Source organism: Rhinatrema bivittatum, chromosome 1 (assembly GCF_901001135.1).
Source record: "Rhinatrema bivittatum chromosome 1, aRhiBiv1.1, whole genome shotgun sequence".
NCBI classification, from domain to species: Eukaryota; Metazoa; Chordata; class Amphibia; order Gymnophiona; family Rhinatrematidae; genus Rhinatrema; species Rhinatrema bivittatum.
The window spans coordinates 503,726,250-503,740,507 of record NC_042615.1 but is presented as its reverse complement, the minus strand read 5'-3'; the positions used below and the strand labels follow the sequence as shown (position 1 = coordinate 503,740,507).

Sequence of the window (14,258 nt, the reverse complement as noted above, 5' to 3'; positions counted from 1 at the left end):
CGGTTTCTAGTAGGCCACGACCATTATCAATACCGTGTCCTCCCTTTCGGTCTAGCTTCTGCCCCACGAGTCTTTACCAAATGTCTCGTAGTGGTAGCAGCATTCCTAAGGAAGGAAGGTGTCCACGTCTACCCATACCTGGACGATTGGCTAATCAGGGCCTCCACCCAACAGATAGCTCAATCCTCCCTAAAATTGACAATTCAAACACTCCTTTCCTTAGGGTTTCTCGTCAATTACGAGAAATCTTGCTTAGTCCCGTCTCAAACCTTATCCTTCATTGGGGCAGACTTGGACACCTTACAGGCAAAGGCTTACCTTCCTCTTCAGAGGGTCCACACCCTAATGTCCCTGGCTCGCCAGCTCCAGTCTCAGAACACTGCCACGGCTCGCCAGTTCCTCATTCTCCTAGGGCACATGGCATCCTCGGTTCAAGTCACTCCCATGACCCGACTAGCCATGAGAGTAACACAATGGACTCTGCGACACCAATGGATTCAAGCTTTTCAGCCTCTGTCCTCCATAGTCACAGTCACACAAGCGCTACGCCTATCCTTAACCTGGTGGACGACTCAGGTCAACCTCCTTCAGGGCTTACCCTTTCTTCCACCGGATCCGCAAGTAATCCTAACCACCGACGCTTCTCACATCGGTTGGGGAGCCCATGTGGATGACTTTCAAACCCAAGGGTTATGGTCCAAAGAGGAAGCCGAACACCAGATCAATTTCCTGGAACTTCGAGCAATCCGCTATGCGCTCCGCACTTTCAAAGATCATCTCTTTCATCAGATAATCTTAATCCAGACGGACAACCAAGTGGCCATGTGGTACATAAACAAGCAGGGAGGCACAGGCTCCTTCCTTCTGTGTCAGGAAGCTGCGCAGATCTGGGCGGAAGCCCTCTCTCACTCCATGTACCTCAGGGCCACTTACCTGCCGGGAGTAGACAATGTATTGGCAGACCAGCTGAGCCGTGTCTTCCAACCACACGAGTGGTCACTCGATCCTCTGGTAGCGACCTCTCTGTTTCACAAGTGGGGTTCTCCCCGCATAGACCTCTTTGCGTCCCCTCAGAACCACAAAGTGGACGATTACTGCTCTCTCATTCGGAGCCAGCACTCTCGGCCGAGGGATGCATTCTCCCTCAAGTGGACAACCGGTCTGCTCTATGCATTCCCTCCACTCCCTCTTGTGTCAAAGACTCTCGTGAAGCTACGCCAGGACGGAGGAACCATGATCCTGATAGCACCTTACTGGCCACGCCAAGTATGGTTTCCAATACTCCAGGATCTCTCCATCCGCAGGCACATTCCTCTGGGAAAGGACCCGCATCTGCTCACTCAAAACGACGGATGCCTCCTCCATCCCAACCTCCAAGTCTTGTCCCTGACGGCATGGATGTTGAAAGGTTAGTCCTTCAGCCTTTCAACCTTTCAGATTCCGTTTCTCGGGTCCTGATAGCTTCACGAAAGCCTTCCACAAGAAAGTCTTACTCATACAAATGGAAAAGGTACACATCATGGTGCACTTCTCAGTCCCTTGATCCCCTTTCCTGTCCAATCTCCAAATTCTTGGACTATTTATGGCATCTCTCTGAATCAGGTCTTAAAACCTCTTCTATCAGAATGCATGTCAGTGCGGTAGCCGCCTTCCATAAGGGTATTGGGGGTAATCCTATTTCAGTACAACCCCTAGTAACACGCTTTCTTAAGGGCTTGCTCCATCTAAAGCCGCCCTTGCGTCCTCCGGCCCCATCCTGGGACCTTAACCTGGTTCTTGGTCGTCTTATGAAACCTCCTTTCGAACCTCTGCACTCCTGTGACTTTAAATATCTCACTTGGAAAGTGTTATTCCTTTTGGCTATTACTTCAGCTCGCAGGGTTAGTGAATTACAGGCCCTAGTTACCTATCCGCCTTACACTAAGCTCCTGCAGGACCGCGCGGTACTCCGCACTCACCCTAAATTTTTACCTAAGGTAGTTTCTGAGTTTCATATTAATCAATCCATCATACTACCTATCTTTTTTCCCAGGCCCCACTCCAACTCTGGAGAGCAGACCCTGCATACCCTAGACTGTAAACGAGCTCTAGCTTTTTACCTAGACCGTACAGTTTCCCATAGGAAGAGCACTCAATTATTCGTCTCTTTCCATCCTAATAAGTTGGGACAACCTGTGGGTAAGCAGGCTCTTTCCTCCTGGTTGGCGGACTGCATTTCTTTTTGCTATGAGCAAGCTGGCATTCCTTTTCAAGACCGTGTGAAAGCACACTCTGTGAGGGCCATGGCGACGTCAGTGGCACACCTTCGATCGGTGCCGCTTCCTGACATCTGCAAAGCTGCAACCTGGAGTTCTCGCCATACCTTTGCAGCCCATTATTGTTTGGACAAGGCTGGAAGACAGGACTCCATCTTCGGCCAGTCTGTCTTGCGTAACCTTTTTCCAACCTGATGTACCAACACCCTTCCACCTACCCGGTTGGGTGCGGATGCCCTTTCCCAAATTTCTCCTCACTTATTGTGCCTGCTGCACACCGTTGGGTACATTTGGTACAAGTCGGGACATCCTCAGCTCGGTACTCACCCATTTGTGAGGACAACCATCCTGCTTGTCCTGTGAGAAAGCAAATGTTGCTTACCTGATGTAACAGGTGTTCTCACAGGACAGCAGGATGTTAGTCCTCACGAAACCCGCCCGCCTCCCCGCGGTGTTGGGTTCGTTTTATTTTTACTTTCTAGGCACTGCCTGTAGCTTTGAAAATCAGACTGAAGGGAGACCCCTGCTGGCTGCAGGGTCAGTGCCTTGCTGGGCATGCCCAGTAGGGGCCAGTCAAAGTTCTGTTTAAACTTTGACAGAAGTTTTCCGTGGTGGGCTCCATCCTCGATGTCACCCATTTGTGAGGACTAACATCCTGCTGTCCTGTGAGAACACCTGTTACATCAGGTAAGCAACATTTGCTATATTTGTCCAATTAATCAGAAAACAACTTAGTACAGATCGAGAGTGTTTGTCAGATTGATTCATCAATAAGAGAAAAACTTGTAGTTCTAATGCAGAATTCAGCCCATCCGGTTCAACGGTTTTAAGACGATGAATCCATCGCTGTTCTGCTCGTAGGAGACGATTGTTAAAATTCCCGCCTCTCCAATTGGGAGATAATTGTTCTAGGACACACACTTTCAACTGTTCAAAAGTATGTTGGAGAGCCATACAATGTGAAGTTAATGGAGCAGTAATCCGGCCAGTAATCCGGCCACTAGCACTTTGTAGATAAAGTTCTTATACTTTGTTTTTTTGGTTGCTTATAGTTTGTTAAGACAAAACAAGTGCTCCGGTTCTTTGTGTTTTGATTCCTTTCTTTTCTAGGCCAGAAACAAAATGGGAAGCGCACACAGTATTTTCCTATGCTTTTGCACCTTAAGATGTGATAACTGTTAACTTGTGAGATCATTCTTCTTTACCTATCCCTGGCTTTTTAATTCCTCTCCCCAAATGTTTCTGCGGTTTACAGTGTCATTTCTCAACAGAAAGAGAGGAACTAGAAACCAGCAAATGCCTTTAAATAGGTATTTAAGGTATGATCGGCCTTTTTCCACAGTCCTTGCTGACTGAGGGCAAGATATGTTACTGGCACACAGCTTTTCTGCACAGTCCCTGCTGTCTCGTTGACAGGATGTGTTACAGGGATACTCAGTCTTTTCTCAAAGTCCTGGCCATCTCATGGCAAGATGTGTTACACAGAGACACTCAGTCCTTGTACAGTCCCTGCTGTCTCATGGCAGCATGTGTTACGGGGACACTCAGTCCTTCTGCACAGTCCCTGCTGTCTCATGGCAGCATGTGTTACGGGGAACCTCAGCCCTTCTGCTCAGTCCCTGCTATCTCATGGCAGGACATGTTACAGGGACACTTTGAACCTAAACAATACTAAATATCAACAGTGTATACTCTCATTGCATGTGAGGACTCAGAAAAAACATTGAAAGGTGGATGGCAGTAGACACTTGCGGCCGGATTTTAAAAGACCTGTGCGCGTAAAATCCGGGGTTTATGCGTGTAGCTGGGCCTTGCGCGCGCCACGTGAATTTTCAAAGACGCCCGGCCACGCATGTAAATCCCAGTACGCGCACAAGTGCTGGGCTGGGATAGCACCATTCAACACTGTCCCAAAGACTCGTGCGCTCAGGATCTGAAGTAAGTTAGAAAACAACAACAAAAAAAGAAAGGTAGGGTTTAGGGCAGTGATGGCTAACCTATGACACACCGAGACTTTTTGCTGACACGCGCAGCGTTTCGTGGAATATCGGGAATTTTTTTTTAATCGGCTGTGCCGAGCCTTTTTTTTTTTTATCGGCTGCGCCGACCCTTTAAAACTAGTTTTTTAGTATCCCCCCCCCCAAATGCCCCCGGGCGCAGCGACAGGCAGATAGGCAGGGCCGCGGCCCGAAGAAAAAGATCACGTTTAAACGCGCTGATGCTCCTCCTCCTTCCTGCCTGTGCGGCCCTGGAAGTAAACGTTGCCGGAGCCACGTGGGCTGGAAGGAGGTGAAGCATTGGCACGTGCAGAAGAGGAGCAGCGCTTGCGTTTACGGGCAGCCGCGAATCCCAAGTCGCAGCGGCCCGAGAAGAGGAGGCCCAGAGGTGAGAGAGAGGCTGAGGGTCTGTAGAGGGTGTGTGTGTGTGTGTGTGTGTGTATGAGATGAGTTGAGAGATTGTGTGTGAGAGTGAGGACCTGAATGTTTGCAGAGACAGCATGTGAGAGCCTGTGTGTGTGAGAGAGACAGCATGTGACAGTGAGAGCCTGTGCTTGAGCAAGACAGCATGTGGGAGTGAGAGAGAGCCTGGGTGTGTGAGAGTCAGACAGCTTTGCCAGTGAGAGACTGAGTGTATGAATGATTGTATGAGACACAGCATGTGACAGTGAGAGCCTGTGTGTGTGTGTGTGTGAGAGAGAGAAATGCATGTGAGAATGAGAACCTGTGTGTTTGAGGGAAGAAGATGGAGAGAAAAGAAGCAGAAAAAAAGACAATAGAAAAGGAACTGGCAAAAAAATTAAGAAAGGGAAGGTGGGGAAAAAAAGCCTGTGACCAACCAATTAGAAAATGAAGATCAGACAGCAAAGGTAAAAAACAAAATAAATTACTTTTTAGTGATTGGCCCATGTAATCTTTGGGAATGTGCAAGAATAGCACTTTCTCTATGGATCTCACAATGTACGAGATCAGCATGGAGAAAATGGAAGCCCACGGGGCCTGCAGAGAGGAGGCAGCAGAATGGGCTTCAGTGTCAGTAGCAGGAATCGGCACCTCCCCAATATCCATGTGGCAGCAGTGACAGTGGCAGCAGAGGAATGAGAGAGCCTCTGAGGTTGCTGGCAAAAGAAAGAGAGGGGGTCTGCCTTTAGTGTGTGCATGTGTATGAATGGGACTCTGCCTGGGGGTGTATGTGTGTGAATGCATGGGTGCTTGCCTGGGGGTGTGTGTGAGAATGAATTGGTGCCTGTGTGTGTGTGTGTGTGTGTGTGTGTGTGTGTGTGTGTGTGTGTGTGTGTGTGTGTGTGTGTGTATGTGAGGGAGCCAGTGAGTGTGAGAGCATGAGTGTGTATGAGAAAATCCAGGGGTATAAGAGTTTGTGGGGGAGGGGGGGTGGAGGGGGAGAGAGTGTTTTAATTGAAGATTTAGCCAATGAAATTCAGCAACAAAAAAGTCACTAAGCAGGTAAGGTAAAGAATTATTTGTTTTTGCTTTATTAATAAATACAGAACATATATTAAAATTATAACTTTTTGTTATTGATTAGAGCTACAAATATCACAAAATTATGGATTTTTCTAGAAGTGACACACCACCCGAGTTATGCTCGGTTTTTTTAATGAATTTTGACACACTGAGCGCAAAAGGTTGGCCATCACTGGTTTAGAGGATGGGGAGGAGAGGGGAAGAGGGAGGGAGTTTAGGTAGGGCGTAGGAAAGTTCCCTCCCAGTCTGCTTCTTATTTGGAGCGCACTGGGAGGGAACTGGGGAAGGCCCAAATGTGTCGCTGCGCAGAGTTTGCATAAATTCACCCCCCCCCCCCCCCGCGCACGCCACCTGCACATACGCACGCAAATTATAAAATCTGGCACGCATGTGTGCGCAGCCATTGGCTTTTATAACATGCACACGCCGGCGTGCACATTATAAAACTGGCGCATCCATGTGTGCGCGCCGGCAACTGCACACACCTGCATGTGCGCACGCAACTTGTAAAATCTACCCCATCATGTACATAAAAACTTCCAGGTCCGAGCCATATTTTCTAAGCTCATAAAATATATATTAAATATATTCCTTTTTAACAGTGTTTCTGTCTTTTTTTTTTTTTTTTTTTTTACTTTTCTAGGATTTGTGAATTTGAGTAATGAGGAACAGCTTCAGGGAATCTGCTAGCTGTGAACTTCATCGGTTTCACTGCTTGAATCCTTTATGTTTTTATAAAAATATTATTAATTTATAAAGTCTAATAAAATGTAGGAACTTTAAAAGAAGGCCACTTTTACTGTTTCATTGCTTTCTTCGGCCACGAACTCAGTCTGTGACCTTGAGGGCGTCACTTTAACTCTGTGCCTGTGTATGTTTTCTCTTTCCAGCTCAGTCAGAACTGATTGGATTCTGGTGCCATAAGCCTTCAACCTCCCCGGGATGTTTTCCCCTTTTGCAGTCAAGCCTAGTCTGGGCACTGCAGCAGCAAATCTCCAGCCCGAGAGCCATGCAGCAGGGCTCTTCCGAGAGCCCTGCGTCAAGAGCCCCCTATATCCTGCCAGCCAGGGCTGGACTGAGGGTTTTGTCACCCTGCCCCCACCACGATAGGACATTACCAGTGAAATCCACCTTGACCAACTTAAAACAGAAATAAAAGAAATAACAAACTTTAAGGAAATAGACGGCTCTCTGCTACAAGTATCCTACTGCTAGCCCATGTCTAAAGGTGCTTGTGCCGTGCTTTCTGCTCAGCGAAGCTGTTAATGAGATCATCATATGATAAAGAATTTGTCAATACAGATATGAGAGTGAAGTCTGAAGTCAATGCATTCAGGGCCACTTTAACCTCTTATGGGGTGCTGGGCAAACCTTTGGGTATGGGGCCGTCTTGTGATTTTCCCAGATTGATCCCATCCCCCATGTAAGGAACAGGGAAACGTTATACATAACATAAATTGAAATGAAATTAAAATGAAACAACAGATCTAGAAATAGATATAACCTAAAGGGGATATATCTATATAGAATGCATTCATAATTTGACTCTATTATGGCGTTCTAGAAATAGAACAGCGATAAAGCTATTCTTGTGGCCGGGCAGGCGGGCCTAGTGCCCACGGGCACGCACTAATGGGGCGCCTGGCTCTCTCCCGGCACGAGCTCTGATGTCGGGGGGACGGGGGGGGGAGGAAAAAATTGTACTAATAACAAGAACAAACATTTCAAAGCAAATGAACACAATATCCAATAATTAAAACCCCATTAAAATGTTTATAAAAATTTCCCAAAACATCAATATAATATTTAAAAAAGCAGACACATCAAACATCCAATAAAGAAATGAGTAAGGTTTAAAAAATCTCCCATTCTCTATACCTGAGATTGTTTGATTTACAGCCACCCAGTGATTATTGTGGATTTGGGGGGGAGCCATAAATGTTACCCTCTCACACACATACACACAGAGGATCTCACACAAACCCCCCTCACCCACACAAGCTCTCACCTACACACACATGCAGGCTTTCACATCCACCCCACAGACACATACGAGCTCTCCCCCCCCCCCCCCACCCTCTCACTGTCTCCCCCCCCACACACACACATATATATGCATACTCTCACTGTCTCCCACACTCCCTCACTCCTACAAACCAGCTCTCACTCCTTCAGACTTCTACACACACGCTTCCTTACTCCCACAGGCTCCCATACCAGCTCCAGCGCTCACTCCCACAGGCTCTCTCACATGCTATCGCTCCCACAGGCTCCCATTCATTCACTCCCATTAATTCATTCACATCTGAGGCAGGCTCCCAGCTCTCTTTTTTTACAGGCAGGCAGGGTCGTTCTTTTGCCAGCAGTCTCAGACCCTCTCTTGCTCTTTCCCTGCTGCAGCAGCCACCATGTGCCTATTGGAGAGGAGCCAATCCATTCCTGCAAGAGCTCATGTGGCTGCTCTTTCTCTATTCCAGCCCCATGGCATTCCAAATTCATGGGGCCTGTGCCTAGGGCGGCAGATATTTGGAAGGTGGCAAACAGAGAAAAAAAATGTCCTGCCTCATGCAGTGAAAACAATGAGCCTCCCTCACATGCACCGCAAGATCAGCATAAAGGAAGTGCTAGCCCCACAAGTTTTGAATACCACAGGGCAAAGGAGGAGCAGCAGAATGAGCTCCCTCTTCTTCTGCTCCCTGTTTGGGCCTAGCCTTTTCTTTTTTCACCATCGGTGGATTGGGTTCAGCAGCAGCTGCACAGGCCTTTTCCTTGCCCCCCCCCCCCCCCCCCGCCCGTGGGATGAGGTCCACCAGCAGCTGCCCAGTCCTCTTCTTTGCTGCTGGTGGAATGAGGTCCACTGGTGGTCATATGGGCCTTTCTCCCTTTTTTTTTTTTGGCTGCCAGTGGGATGGGGTCCACTGGCAGACACAGGGGGGGACCTCCCTGTGGAGACACCTATGTTGGCCATCGGCACTCCCTACAGGCTGGCACCCAGGGTTATTTGTCCCCCTTCCCCCTCAGTACACCTCTGGGCAGTTATTCTTGTTACAGCACTGATTCTGACGGCAGACAAATGTTAGAGGGGCGGCCGTGGCAGAAGCTGCTTTTTTTCTTTTCACTGTGTGAAGCAAGAAATTTTGTTTACCTGCCTGCCGCCCCCCAGATATCTGCCACCCTAGACATAGGCCTAGTTTGGCTAGTGACAAACCCAGGCCTGCTGCCAGTAGCTGTCTCCCTTGACTCCCTCCCCCACCAGGAGCTGTGAACCCTGCCTGCACAACCTCCTCGGCCAATTCGGTAATCAAAGCCAGGACCATCCACACTGAAGTGCCTAGCAGTGACACGGAGCCACCAAGTCCACTTTTTCACATTTTCCTTTCAGTTTATGGAACAATATTCATACTTGTCCAAAAAAAAATGCAGAAAAGGAAAAATTATCACAATAAATTCCATGTAAACATCAAATGGAAAAAAAACAAACAAAAAACTATACTATTCTATTTAAGTACATAAAAAGGTGTTGGGGGGGGGGGGGGGGAAGAGGGCATCCAGAAGGAAAATGATCAAAAGGTATATCCAAAAGGAAAAATATAATACCCTAGGACATTAGTGCAAACCCCCAGCATTAGTAATCCTGAATACAAACTTGCAGTTTTTTTATTTCATACTTTTTATAACATGCCTTTCCGGCCTTAATAAAGTCACCTAAGGTGGGAAGCAATAAACAATTAAATTAATACAAAATTACATCATAAAAATTTGTTTAAAAAATCAACACTTCAGTTATCACAGTGCATCATTTTGGATAACCGAGCTAGGGCTCGGGCAGCCTGGCCTATAAGAAACAAGGAGACTCGTCTCTAAGAAAAGAATTTAAATGATCAGGTTCTAAAAAAATTAATTTGCTACCCCAATCTCTCGCTATAGACTTCCAAGGAACATTGAGAAACATCTGCCCTAATACGCGTCGGATGTCACAATTCCAACAGCCTCCTCAGAGCACATCGAGTAGCTTTTTAGAGATGTTAGGAAACACCTTTTACTTTTTGACCGTAAAATGAGAAATTTCTGTGTTAAAAAAGCAAATGCAGCTTGCAGGTTCTGTCCAGATGCAGAACAAGTGAAGCTTCTACCTCCTCCTGAGGTCTTTCTAATAACTCTGAGACATGCAAACGAGGGAAAGAAATCCTAACAATCATTTTGCAGTTTTAGCCCATCTTTCCAACTAATGCTTTAGGCAGCTTACAGAATTATTAGTAAGCCTGTGTGATAAGTCCCTTCCCCAAAGAGCTTGCAATGCAGGTGAGTCCCCGAGGCGAAAAAGTGACAAGGAGTGTCAGTTGGCGAAGTGATATTTGAACCCTAGTTTCTCTGGTTCTCATGCCCATTGATCTAACCACCAAGCCCCTTCTCCCTAAATCAGCACAATTCATGCCACCTTTTGCCAAACCGACTCTGGCTTTATTTTAGTCCAGAATTTAAAACCTAATGCTGGAGGCCATTGTTTCAGGTGGAATCTTCCCAACATATAAGGCAAACCAGACTTAACTTGAGGAAAACTGAGAAAGCAAACATTCTTCTATCAGGGCACATTTTCCCAGTGTTTAAACTTTGCAGCATAGGGAAATATTATCTTTATTATCCAAAATAGCATTGGACACTTGAAAGGCACAAATCTGATCTTAACAAAGATCTGTAATCAGAGGCATTGCTAGGTATTTAAAGCCTCAGGGCCCAGAGCATTATGATGTCCTACAATTTTGATAATGAAATTCAACAATCATAATCAACCTCACCCCCCCACCACCACAAGAACAATTTGTAAAAACTCAGGACATTAGTGTTACCACGATCCTACTGGCCATATGGGAATGATTTACAGAATCGACACCGACCACACTGGAAGAGCCAAGGGGATACACTGTACAGGCTGATTCTTTTTTTTTTCTTTTTTTTTTAATTCAATTTTTATTGAATCACAGCAAAACAAGTATCAACCCAGCAACATGTAGAGAGGAAATGGCTCATCCTGTTTCATAGTTTATCTAATCCCTCACCCCCATCCTCTCCCAACCCACCCCACAGACGCTACCAAAATCCCAAAGCTGACCCAACTCTCTCATAATCAGCAAAATCCCCTAGGGCTTGCTCATCCCTCCACTTTAAATACGACTCCCAGAAACTAAGAACATTGGACAGTGATTCCTTATGAAATTCCGTTATTTATTTATTTAAAATACTTCCAGCCCACTTATCGACAATACTAAGCAGTTTACAATTTTACCTTCACAATACGTAAACTACTAAATCTAAAAATAATACCTGGTGGAGACATGACATTCAATGAAATTTGCCCACATAGAAAAAATATGCCCAAGATGGCTAAGAGCCAGCATGGAAGGCAGATTACAACTATACATCATGTAATGATGTAACGATATAATCATGTTATTTACTATGCAACCTTTGTTCCTCTCCTTCTGCCTCTCCTTTAACTATTTATTCAGTTTTTCTCTTAGCCTCCACTAGCCCCCCCCCCCCCCCCCCCCCCCCCCCCCCCCATTTTATATAATTTCTATCTGCAGTTTGAGGTAAACCGATATGATGTTCACACTAATACTGGTATAGAAAAGTGACTAAATAAATAAATAAATATTTGCCGTACTAATTTTAATTTCTTCTTAGAAATATCAAAAGGAAAACAGCGAAAGTGAAAATATTTTAGGGAACTTGGGTAAAGCCACATGAAACACCTGCTGCATTAAGTTTATAACCCCCATCCCAATAAGACTGAACACAACCACATTCCCGCCAAATAAAGGGAACAGGTGGTCCCCGTTACTGCCTAGATGCCAGAATGGGTTGTTGATTGGAGGATCCATTTTGGGTAATTTGGCAGGCGTCAAAGTATCAAAAGTCTATAAACTTGTACCCATTTTCAACTATTACAGTGGATAAAGAACTTTTAGCTGTCAGCACCTGCCCCATTGGGTTTCCTCCAGTATTATCCTCCCACTCTTTCACAGACCTGGTCTTATTACTCAGTGCTGGATTCAGCAGAGAACAGAGTTTAGAAATCACCCCTTTATAGCTGAATGCCTTGCAGACTCCTCTTGCCTAACCGTTCTCTCCAACCGAAGATTACCAATTTGCAAATAGGGAAATTTATCAGTTTCAGCATGGCCATAGTTCTCTGCTAGAACCCCCAAACTTATTTAATTGTTTTCCCACAGGAGAAAATACATTCTATTTCAAAAGGACGCGCGGGCGCACATTCGCACCCAGAAACGCGGCAATTTTATAAGATGCGCGCGCATACGTGTTGATGTTCTAAAGTAGCCTCCGCCTCATTTTAAGCAGCGTAAGTCGGTTTCCGGATGCCCAGCTTACTGTATTTTGTAGCAGACGTGCATCCAGCCGAGGACCAGTTTCACCAGTTCCTCCACCAGTTTGCCCAGTGTTCTGCTAGGCCCTCCCAACCTCCCTGGTTCTTTAGCCTGTACTCCCTCCCCCCCCCCCCCCCCCCCCCAGTTACCCCAAACCCCTCCAACACCTCACAGATGCCTATAAATGCTTTTCTTCAAAAGCTATTATATCTGTTCCATAGCAGAAGGAAATTTACGCAGGTGCACAGCTGCTTGTGCGCACGTCTCTTGGCCCCGGCCCAGAATGCCCATGCCCTGACCACTCCGCGCCCCTTTTCCCCTCCAATGTGAGACATTCGCACATTGGCACTTGGATGCGTATCTGGCCGCCTTACAAAATCGGGTGGACACATGCAAGTGCCAGATGTGTGCCCATCTCCCGATTTTAGCCAGCATTCACCTTAAAGCGCATGGTCCACCCATGTAACAGGACCTATATCCACCCCAAGCACAGCAGACAAAGAAGATGTGCTCACTATAAAGAAATCTATTCGCAAACAAGCTTCATGAGGCTTAGAATGAAAAGTAGAATCCTTCCCAGAAGGATTATGCAGTCTCCAGACATCAATTAACCACCAAGATGAAATAAAAAATTTAAATATAATTTTGGAATTATCAAGATGAAGGGAAATTGTGATATTAAATTCTCCACCAACCACTACATGGCCTTCCATAGTACCTTTAAAAGTCTTACCCAAATTTACAAAAACATCTCCCTTATTGGTACTGGGGCCATAGATATTTATTTATTTATTGAAGTTTTTTTATATACCAACATTCAAGACAATAGTCCCATCATGCTGGTTCACATGAAACAGGAGTGCAAAATAAACTTAAACTTGAACAAATATTTAAAAGAGAAAAGCTCAGGCCTTCCTTATCCCTATCCCTATCCCTATCCCCTATGCATCTCTACAGTATCAAAAGTAACATCCTTGGAGATCAGAATACCCACTGTACCATGCCTAGCATGAACCAAATTAGAAGCAAAAAACATGTGCGGAAAAAATGTATTACTCATCAATCGCTCATCACGTTTCCTCGAGTTGTTTTTTTGGATGAAAAAAAAATGGAAGCATGAGAAAAGCTAGCTTCTTTGAACAGCAAGTGCCGTTTCAAAGGGGAGTTTAACCTAACATTTCCAGAAACCACCTTTAATCTTAACATCATATTAAAAACAGAAAAATCAAGGAAAGCTGGCAACAGCTCAATCTCTCCAACAAACACAAGCTGCAGCACAAAGAGAGAAACTTCCAGCCCTCCCCCCACCCAGAGAGTAATAGTAGCACGGCAGCATCCAAACCCACAGAGGAATGCAGACCCCCTCCCAAATGGCTAACCCAGGCTTATTCCACCACATTAAAACCCGTATCAAACTAGCATACCATCGCTGTCAGTTTAATCCCCAAGCCACCCACCACTCACAAAGACCAATGAACTCGCAAGGAACAAAGTGCAAGCAGTGAGCGCAATCTTCTGGATATTCTTTGGTCATACTGATCACCCTTCGTGTAGTCAGATCCTGGACTGGTTACTACCAGGCTTTCTTCTCATCTTTTCCCCCCTTTAGAAACTCTCTGCCACCGAGCTTGCTTTCTACGGGTTAAACTCTTAGTCTCCATATTCCTTTGCTCCACTGCAACACCTGCTTTGGACAGACCTTTCAACACCTCCTCCACTGAACACACTCTCATGGTGGCACCATTTATAGTAAAAGCAAGTTCGAAGGGAAATAGTCATTTATGACGCGTGTTCTCTGCCTTTTAGGGAGTCAGCGGCTCCTTTCATCTCTCTGCATCTCCACAGCATAATGAAGGACAAATCTGTGAAAATCTCCAGAGAGTGGCCATTCCACTGTATAGATCCCAACGATCAAACTTTTTTTGATAACTGTAAAGCAGGGAAAACAAGCGATATTGTCTCAGGGCTTATTGTTAACAGAGGGGCTCCGCACCCTGTAAGCCCACGTCAACCAGATCTCTAGCTTAGAAAGCTCAGCCTCATTTGCATTTAAAATCCTAGCACAAACATTCTGCACGATAGCCACACAGTCAGAATACTCAGCTGTTTCTGGGATCCCATGGAATCTCGGGTTG

General features: G+C 45.9%; 1 protein-coding gene across 1 annotated transcript in view; it reads left to right on the top strand.

Moving 5' to 3' along the window:
- Positions 1-6,526, top strand: part of SLC35A2 (solute carrier family 35 member A2) — a 163,128-nt gene extending 156,602 nt beyond the window's left edge. The window contains exon 6 of the mRNA XM_029610348.1: positions 6,381-6,526. The gene's annotated coding sequence lies outside the window, so the exon portion shown is untranslated. The remainder of the gene's footprint in view (positions 1-6,380) is intronic.
- Positions 6,527-14,258: the final 7,732 nt, after the last annotated feature.